This window comes from Neolamprologus multifasciatus, chromosome 23, assembly GCF_963576455.1.
Source record: "Neolamprologus multifasciatus chromosome 23, fNeoMul1.2, whole genome shotgun sequence".
In the NCBI taxonomy this organism is placed as follows: Eukaryota; Metazoa; Chordata; class Actinopteri; order Cichliformes; family Cichlidae; genus Neolamprologus; species Neolamprologus multifasciatus.
The window spans coordinates 13,723,026-13,733,667 of record NC_140460.1 but is presented as its reverse complement, the minus strand read 5'-3'; the positions used below and the strand labels follow the sequence as shown (position 1 = coordinate 13,733,667).

General features: G+C 40.0%; 1 protein-coding gene across 5 annotated transcripts in view; it reads left to right on the top strand.

The window, feature by feature from the left end:
* Positions 1-2,321: 2,321 nt before the first annotated feature.
* Positions 2,322-10,642, top strand: part of lpp (LIM domain containing preferred translocation partner in lipoma) — a 207,297-nt gene continuing 198,976 nt past the window's right edge. Inside the window, exon 1 of one of the 5 annotated variants that reach the window (XM_085152080.1) lies at positions 2,322-2,637. The gene's annotated coding sequence lies outside the window, so the exon portion shown is untranslated. Of the gene's footprint in view, positions 2,638-8,016; positions 8,719-10,642 lie in introns of those variants that run through there. The other 4 variants (XM_085152077.1, XM_085152074.1, XM_085152079.1 and 1 more) reach the window with 4 other exon arrangements.

Below are 10,642 nucleotides of genomic sequence, written 5' to 3'. Positions count from 1 at the left end.
GTGCCCTCACAGATGTGCGTGTTTACTAATGCACCTTCTTATCACCGTGGATGCTCACTGTGTGCTGGTGGCAAACCCATTCCTTGATAAATTTATTTATTTTAAAACTCTTTTTTTCTTTTTTGGGGGGTGTAGTTCTCCGTCTCAGTCCATCTTAAATGACCACAGAAGGCAGCAGCGTTGCTGAGCCTGAGGGTCTCTATTTTTCTTTTGCATGGTAGCATTTAAATGACATCTGCACAGCAGCGACGTTCACTGCGAGTTATCAGAAATGTGTCTGAGTAAATGTGGTGATTTCCTGTCAAAATCCTGTTTGCTTTGCCTCATATGGATGCTGTGAATCTTATAAAGACATAATATATCATGGGAATTTGTAGTTCTATATTTGAGAAGTGTAATTACTACATATCTGAACTGCTTTCCCAAGCAGCCATTGACAGAATGGTGAAACTGCACGTATCCTTTCTTCTAAAAGCCAAGCCTTAATATCTATGGGATGATATATCTTTTTTTTTTTTAAATATCTATTCACGTTACTAATTAACTTTACTAGTTATGAGATGTTCTACTTGGTATGTTACACAATCTTTTCAGCCTTTTGTTGGCCCTGTCCAAAGTTCCAGAAACTAGTCACGCTATTTGGCAGCCATGTAGATGCATCTGGGCGACTACATGTTTTAAAGCATTATATATGGTTACATTAATTTACTTTACTTTAATTTTTATGGAGTTTAAAAATTACTTGTATGAAAAATGCTTTAAATCCTTGCTGTTTCCCGTGAAAGTTGAATATCTTTTTGCATCTTTGCGATTGCTGAATTCTTCCACTCTTCTTCTTCCATGTTCTTCCATTCTTCCATGACTTTATAAGTCATGATGAGCTTATATACTAAAAAAACACACACATTTCACATATGATATATAGATCATATCAGATCTATGTACTGTGTTTATTTTGTGTCTAAATTTAGTTCTTTACAATACAAAGAAGTATATCTTAGAAAAAAATAAATAAAAATGCAGTTACACTGACAGATATGTATCACAAGTCACAGTAGCTCTACCAAATGACACTCATACAAAACACATTCTTAGTTGAGAAAGTTTCACTTCCTGCCTGGTTAAACCAAGAAACAACCTCAGGGTCCAGCTTTAAGTCAGCTCCCATGTTAAAATGTCTAACTTTACAGCAGAAATAAACATGTTTACTATGTTTACTGCCTGATACAAAAAAAAACACACCTTTGGTCTCCATGGATAATTTCCTCCTTCATAAAAACTATGAATTTTATATAACTCATCCATCTAGAATCTACAGTTATGAGAATAGCCACTTTGACTGACAGGTGTGCATGTAGAAGACGCTGACTAGGCCTTAGATCCTGTAAATGGAGTGACCAAACTGAACTGCTGTTAGTGCCTTTTGGAGCATTTTTAATAGAAAAATATTGTGACTTTATAGGTTTCTTAATTTGCACTAATTAGCAGGTATCTGTGTGTATCTGTATTGCATCCACACAGCTTATGAATGATACTTAATGATGAAGCTAGTTAGCATTAGTTGATAACTTTGCACTCCATCCTGTCATCCAAATATGCTCATTTGTGTTTCCAAAACAAATAAATAGAAACAAGAATAACATAAAGGTGGCCAAAGTACTAACAATAGCCAAGCCCATCTTTTATGTACAGCGTATACATGAGCGTTGAAGTATCGAAAAACATCAAAGGGTGGAGAGAAAAAATTAAAAGGTAACTTTAGCTAATGCTATGTCTTCTTAAAATCCCATTGCTTCAAAAATAATAATGACCCAGAAGATCACAGGTGTTCCAAACTTACACATTTGTTTGGACCTCTGGCTTGTACCTCCTGTCACATCTAATGTCTAACTTATGTGATTACCTGTGACAGGTTAAGTAATCATCTCACACTTTGCAAAAGAATCCCGTGGGCTGGACTGGAAAGCATTTGGAGTGCTGGTTCTGGCCCCCATGTTTCTTTTGTAGTGACACAGCCCATGAAAAAACCTGGGATAGAATCTAGGCTGTCCCATATTTTGTATTGTTGGCTGAAGATGATCTTGACAAAGTTTTGTGTTATTTTTTAAACATTTTGTATTTATCTGTTTTTGGTGATGTCAGATACTAACAGGCAGAGGTTGTTGTTTGTGCAATATGACAACAACACCTGAAATAAAGAGAGTGAAATATGCAAGCAAATACCACAAGTTAAACCAGACCCTTATTTGGAGGGCCACTTCTGGCCCCCAGGCCACATGTTTGACACCAAATCACTGCACACTCTTCTTTCATTTACATTTTAAGGGTTCTAAGTATCGGTACGTTCAATTTTTCAGTATTTATTAGGATGACAGTTTATTTGAGGAGAAAGCCTCCAGCGTGGACCTTTGCCTGACTGCAGCGTGCAGCTGTGCGCACAGACCGGAGATGTGTGCGCACTGAGGGCCGTGCTGTTTTGGCCTGCTGCCTTACATGGGCAAACCTCTGAACTGACTCAGACGAGCTGGAATTTCAGCGTGACGTCACTGCCTACAACTCTCCCAGAATTTGGATCAAGTAGTTTTCACTTTTTTTGGTGGGATTTCAGCCCCTGTGTTAGGTTTCCTAGAAAGCGAGGTAAGTGAAACTATACGTCGCACCTTTTCAAACATACGGGCGGTTTCCGGTGCAGTTTGACGTGTTGCTGTTAAGAACCCGGCTCTGGAGCAATTCGTGCTCACTTTGTTCGGCCTTGTTGGGATGTAATGTGGATTTTACTGCAGCTCGGACGGGTTCACAGTGAGGGCGTGGACTCGGTACCAGAGCCCGGGCCGGTAGGACTGTGACACGGGGAAACTAACAGAGCTAACTTGTCGCTAGCTGGTGCCGAGCTGGACTCAGTCATGCACAGAAAACACGTTCAAACACTGTGAAGCGGCTCATTTGGCTAAACGAGACTCGGGGCGTCTCTGCGGGGCTCCTAGATTTAGCACAGTGGTTTACTGCAGAGCAATGCGGAAGACACCAGAGCCCCCACAGAGCCCTCCATCAGAAGGGAAACATGTCGCTGCTTTTTACTTTAGAGCGCCCAGAAACTTCCGTTTACTAAAAAATAGTTATTTGTATCGTCACCGTTGCTGCTTGTTGGACTCGTTTGCCTCGAATTCGCCACGTTGTTCGAGTACTTTTCATAGCCGCGTGTGTTACAAAGTAACACATCTGTGCTTTGTTGGCGTTATTGCTACAGACGTATCCTTCACAGCAGGGGAGTCAAACTTTTTAAAGGCGAAACAATAAAAAAAAAAAACAACAGCTATCAATGCGAATCTGTGTTCTCCACTTTGGAAAGAAGCCTTTATGTTGTCGCTGATGACGTCAGTGACAATTTTGACTGTACTGTCAGGTGACGGTACTTTTGAGCGTGGACACATTTTTTTTTTCGCTTTAGCATAAGCGCCACCACCTTATAACGGCTATGCATCCCACTATCACCCATCCTGGGTGGATCATCTAGTGGGCACTTTGAGCTTAGTTGGGGGCCACTCGAGGGAAAAAAAAAAACAAGAAAGAAAATAAAGATTTTTTATCATTAAACCATACACCACTGTCAGTTCAGTTTTATTTCTATAGTACCAAATCACAACAACAGCTGCCACTAGGTGCTCAGTAATGTATGGTAAAGACTCTGCATTGGTAGAGAGATAACCCTCTGTAAGTAAGCACTTGGCAGCAGTGGGAAAGAAAAACTCCCTTTTAACAGGAAGAAACCTCAGTCATAACAAGACTGGGCGCAAGGCAAAGGGGACAGGATAAAAGACAGAGAGCTGGAGATTAAAGTGATTAAATGCCAAGTGGCGAGAGAGTGGTAAAGAAACACTCAGTGCGTCATGAGAAACTTCCAGAAGCCAGGTTTATTGCAGTGTAACTAAGGGAGGGTTCAGAGTCACCTCATCTAGCCCTAACTACGTGCTGCACCAAAAAGGAAAGTTTTAAAGTACAGAAGGTTTCTGTGTCCTAAATCCAAACTGGAAGCCTGTTCCACAGAAGAGAGGTCTGAAAATGAGAGGTCTGTCTCCCATTCTACTTTTAAATATACTAGGACCCACAGTAAGCCTGCAGTCTGAGAGTGAAGCACTTAACTGAGGGGGGAGGGGGGGTATGATACTATGAGATAAGACATGGCCCAATGATTCATCATTTTTTCATCTATTACATTATTTAAATGAAGGAATATAGTACAAAAGTCAATGTTATGCCTGTCTGCCATGGGGATTATGTTGGATTTATGGTTTTATGGTGGTGACACATTGTAACTGCAGACATTTATGAAGTCCAGCCTTGTATGCACTTTTATACACATGTATCAGTGCAGCCCGCATTCACTGCGATTGGCCTTTTGGCCACCACTGTCGTCTGCTACGTGTTTCCAGCTTCTGCCGCCATTTTTCCCATCAACTGGAAGAGAATGAATTAACTCGAAGAGACAAACAGTTTGTCTTTCGTAAACAACACAGTCAGGCATTGGTGTAGATATTTATTGAGACTGGGAAGCTCAAGTGACTGTTTGTTAGCCGTTTGTGTAATTATTTTACAGTTTGGAACTGAATGTATCAATCGATCAGTTTTCTAATGCTTATATCCTGGTCCTGGGTCACAGAGGCAGCTCTCCACACAGAGATGTCCAGACCTCCGTCTCGCAGCTACCTCCTCTAGGCTGTGGTAGGCTCTGGTACTGACACTTTGACATAATCTCCACAGTTTGTCTTGGGTCTGCTCCAGAGTGTCCTTCCTGTAAGATATCTTTGAAACATTTCACCTCTGAGGTGTCCAGGAGGCATCTAGTCAGTTGTCTGAGCCACTTCAACTGACTCCATTTGATGTGGAGGAATATCAGCTCTGCTCCGAACCACTTCTGAGAGACTGAGATCCTCACCCTTTCTCTAAGGGAGAGCCCAGACATCCTCCAGGGAAGGCTCATTTCTGCTGCACAGACACAAACTAGGCAGGTTAAAAGTCCAGCATCGATCATAATGAATAAAAATACTGCATAATTTTTTCTTCTTAAAAGCATAAATGAAAGCATTTTATGATCATGTGTGATTGCCTCTCTATAGTCCTGTATTCCCAATCTTCTGTTGCAGCACCAGTTAAAACTGTTGCCTGTCATTCCAGCTGCATGTCTGTTTTGTGATCATCTTTGGGCGGGATATATACTCCTGTTATGACCTGGACAAAATGGATGAATAAATCTGCTTTGCATTCCCACATCAATTCCTTCTAGATTGAAGTTTTGCAGTGCATAAAAACCAACAAAGTGGAACTTTAAAGGCTAAGTCCCACATCTACGTCTCTATAATTCTGATGTTGTATGGTTTGACAGGATGATGGTTTTAAAATGCAGATGCAGTGTATGTAAGTGTTTCATGGTAAATGTATGGGTCTCTGCTTTTTACATTGTGTGTTTAACAGCCTTTTGAAAGCATTTCAGACTCGCATAGTCACAGGTGACGCAACATCTCCAAAACGGTTGTTAACTGGTGTTATACATCAATAAAATATGAAGAATTAATTTACCCGACTAATATTTGTATCGGTGACTGGACAGGGCAGCAACATTCAGTTGTCAGATAATAAGTCATGCACATAAATAGTGTACAACAAGCCAGGCTGTAAACCAGAGAGGAGTGCTTGTGCAAATAGTGGCCAGAGATATGGACTTTTCCCTTGCAGATATGTTTAAAAATGTTTGGTCTGTTGACGTAACCAGTACTGAGGCAATACCTCCGTATTTTGCTTCAAGATTTCCTCAGAAAGTTGACTAAACTGAACCCTTTTATACCTAAATGGATCTGACGTCATCTTCCTCTTTGTGAGTGAAACAAGAATCTTGGTCCAGGCTGTAGGTATTGTTCTGCCTTGGAATGAAAAATAAATCTCACTTTCTTCTTTAAAAGACTGAATTCAAACTTTGACTTGGATGTGAATTTCAAATCAATAACACCAAGGTCCCTTGGGAGAGCTGTCATCAAACTGAATGCATCTGCGTCGCTCCGACACATTTTCTACTCAGGCAACATTAAACGAAACTGTCTTTAAAATCTCTGGCTAAAAAGAACAAGTTTGACAGCGTTGATGATGTTAAACTTAAAAGATGAGTGGCTCTGCTGCCTTTGAGCCTTGGCCCCCCTGGTAGTTTTAGTCAAGTTATTCCACTGTTTGTGTTTCTTGACATATTTTAATGAGAATGTCCTTCTCTGAAAGAAACAGCACCAGTTTTTCATACTCACACAGCACCTCTTTTAGAAAACACTACCTCTATAAGCTATGATAAACCAAGGATCTTCTAAGGCTGTAGATAGTTAATTACAATTAGTGTTGTTATGAATGGCGGTTAGCTTTGGCAAGGTGATCCTGGGTTCGAATGCACCATCAGGCCAGAGCCTTTCTCTGTGGAGTTTGGATGTTCTCCGTGTGTCTGTGTGGGTATTCCTCAGTACTCCGGCTTCCTTCCACAGTCCAAAGACAGCTTTCACTTTGGGTTCTTGGCTAGCTTAGTGTTAGCATTGGTGTCTGGCTAGCCTAGCGTTAGTATGTTCTCTGGCTAGCTTAGCATTAGCATGCTGTCTGTGCAAAAAGCTGAAACTGTGTTAGCAGCTTAGTGCAGCTGTTCCTGTCCTTTATTCAGTTTCCACTTTACAGAACCCCAACTTACAAAATTAATTCGTTCCCAAGGGTCTTTCGTAAGTTCGCCTTTTGAGTGAGGCTATGCTGAACGATAGGCTATAGGCTAATTGCTAACTAGAACAACAATACGTCGTTCAAGTGGAACAGCGAAGTGCAAGTACAGAAGCCAAGGGGTTGTCACATGATTCTGAAGGCATTGTAGGCTCAGCCAATCAGAGTCCGCGGATTTCGTTACACGGGCATTTTGCTGTGACACGGGCAGAAATATATTGCCGTTCAGTGCCTTCGTAACTTGAATTTTTCGTGACATGGGGTATTCGTAAGCCATTTGTAAGGTATTCCACTTTACTATCACGCTCTTGTTCTTTTGTGCAGTAAAAAAAAGTTATGTCCATATCAACGTTGTAGACTGCGGTGCTATTTCCTCCACGCCCTGTGAACTGAAATCATTGGATTGTAGCACAAGTGCAACTGGAACCACTAAGCATCAACAGGCAGCTAGACTAACAATTCCAAGGAACTGAACTACTAGATTCCTGATTCCCATCCCTAGATCCTGAAGAACATTTGGATCTGAATGGGTTAGTGATGTTTTCTTGAGTGGCTGAAGACACTCCCAGTTTTTCATACTCCATACTAGGGCTGGGCGATATGACCTAAAATTCATATCTCGATATTTTTTAGCTGGGTGGCGATATAAGATATATATCTCGATATTGTTTTAAAGCCGTAAGTTAAGAACAAAAAGAGAGTTCTTAGTCACACTGTGTCCCAGATGTCACACAGGCATTTTTATTTACATACAGCATAATTTACATGAAGAAATTACTCAAAAATAAATTATCAGCATTTATTAAATAATCATGCTCCATAAATAAAAGAAAACAATGTTGTTTTTGTGCATAACAAAAAGCTCATAATTGTGCAGTCAAAATGTAAACTAAAAGACGCAGAGCATAGTAACAAAGACAGATTTCACAGCTGCTCTGTTCCCAACTTCTACTGCGTGACTAACAGCCTTGAGTTTGAAATCCTCTTTATGACCCTTATACACACAATACGGTAATATTACGTTGAAGCACAGTACGTATCACTCCGCGAGGCTCCTCGGTAGCCGTAATGCTCCGACAATCCATCAAGCGCTGCAGCTCCGTAGCTTACCAAAGTCGTACTAAAACATTTTTTGAGAGATTGCTGAGCGCCGTGTACCACCTAAAATCGGTTCGCGGTAGGTAAGCACAACCAGAATTCATACATAAGGCGCGCTGTCAACTTTTGTGAAAATGAAAGGATTTTAGGCTGTGCAGCGTCTCTGGGCTGCATGGCGTTAGCGTGGTTAGCTCGCTAACACGTTGACGCCGTGTCCATCTTGTCGCTGCCTGCAGGTGAAGCTATGGGGGAGGAGGGGGAGTTGTGTTCAGTGAAGGAGAGGCGAGGCCGAGTAACGTTGCGCAGAGACAAAAGTGGACGAAAGAGAGGCAAACTTGTGGCTCCACAAGTATAATTATAACGTAACATAGACTATATCGATATAAAGGATATTGTCACATCTTATATCTCGTATGAAAATATATCGATATTTTTTAAAAACTCGATATATCGCCCAGCCCTACTCCATACATTTCTGAATAATGCATCCAGATCTTAATCAACTCAAAACTCATCATTTAAAGTTGGGCCTATAAAAAACTTCCTTAAAGGATGACGAATGGGTTTATTGTTATTGCACAAAAAACAATAAAATGAATGCAAATATGTTAAATGAACACCAAAGATCGCCTGGGACCGATAACAACACAGTTCCCCACCAGCCCTATGATGCAACCTACACAGCATAGCATAACATGTCTGTGCCTGTTTAAGGCTTCTGCTGTTTTCTCAGCTTGGGGTGTGACATGTAGTAGGGTGGTTTTCCCAATACTTCCATCTGACTCTTATTTAATACAAAAGAATCCTGTAGGATAATTCGGGGTCGTCCCCTACAGCTGCAGGGCTCCTTCAAAGCTAAAACCATTTCGGGGGGATTTTTATTTTGTAAGTACTTGCGGTATCTGTTTGATGAATTTTATTAGTGTTGATTTCAGATAGAAATACACACTTGAACCCAGACAATGCTACTACTAATAATGCAGTCTATGGTATATAACTAATGTCCATTCAGCATAACATTTAAACAAAAAGTAGCATAAAGGTTGAATTTTTATATCTCATGGAGACGCGAGTCATCAGTTTGCTGTTTAATGTAATAACATCTTTGGAAAGTTGTAGAAAATCTCAAGTTCAACTGGGTCACTCTGGTTATTTGGATTTGCTGCTTCACAGCTTTAAAATCGTATACATTATTGAGGACTTTTTTTTTTTAAAGCAATGAAACTATTTGAAGGTTTTATTCAAACAGGTGTTGTTTAAACTACTCATATATCAAAATGTAGAGATGGGCTTTTTTGATGCAGTTCTTCTGACCAGTACTGTAAAAAAATCACCATTGATAGTTTTTTTCTTTTTCTAGGAAAATGGGTCAAAAACAGAGTTTTTACAGTTCCAACAAGCTTGAAAGTCAGTATTTGGTGTGACCACCTTTATTCTTCAACACAGCCTGAAAGCTTTTAGGAAAGCTTTCCTGTTGTTTCTTTAAGTAGTATTCAGGAATAGTTCTCCAGGCTTCGTAGATGGATGTTTCTCCCTCCCACACTGTTTCAATAATGTTGAGGTCCAGGCTCTAGGGAAGCCAGTCCGTGACTGATAGTGTTCCATTGTGTGTTTTTCTATTCAGGTGTGATTTTATTGCATTGGCAGAGCGTTTTGGATCATAGTAATGCTAAAAAATGAAGCTGTTACCAATCTTAGAAAATAGTGGATCAAAACTTTACTTTTCTATGACAAGTACAACATCACTGGCTGAAATGGAGCCCCAAAACATGACAGAGCCTCTACCGTGTTTTATAGATAGCTGCACCCCATTCCAAGATGTGCCAAGATTTAAGGTAATCGCTATTTAGGAATCACCTTGTTGGTGCAAAATACAATTTTATTTCCATCCGTTTGTATGGCAAATGTATGAAAAATGCCAACTCTTTGGCATTTTTCATGGATTCTGCAAAAGAAATAGGAGCAAATGGTGTTTTTTTTTTTTTGTATGTTTTTTGTTTTTGTTTTTTTTGCCACAGGCTTCCAGTAACAAAGTCCCCAAAAATACGATTTAAAAGTGGTTCTTTGCTTTTATGTATAGACCCAACAGCAGTCCATCCATTTAGTTTGGTGCCGTTCTTATCCTTGAATGATTCATAGATCAATGTTAAGTAGCTTAATAAACAAACAACCAAAAAAATCATTCATCTGAAAATTAGTAAAACAAAAAAATGTTGAAGACCTTCAGAAAACCCTGGAAACCTTTGCCCTGGAGCACTTACATATCATACATACACAAATACATATCAAAAGTCAAATACTGTATATATTAAAAGTACCTACAGAAACATTTTGAGTTAGCATACGATGGTATGACCTCCAGATTTAAAAGATTTGATAAATGTGATGGATCAGATCTCTGTGCTGTTTTAACTTTCCAAATACGTCTGTGATGCCTCACCAGTGCACCATGCAGATCTTGTTTGTCAGTAACTCTTTCACAGTTACACAACCAGATCCCATAATTATGGAGCCAACAAGCTGACATTATCAGTAGATAATATAGTTTAAGTAACTCATCTGATAAAAAGCATGATATGGATTGCGGAAACCAGAAACCTTCTCTACTTTAAAAGTTTCGCTTTAAAACTTTCCTTTTTGGTGCAGCACGTAGTTAGGGCTAGATGAGGTGACTCTGAACCCTCCCTTAGTTACACTGCAATAAACCTGGCTTCTGGAAGTTTCTCATGACGAAAGCTTAAAAAATGTGTCACAGCCCGTCTTTAGTTGCAAGACTATGACTATGACACTACTAGAACACTATGACTGT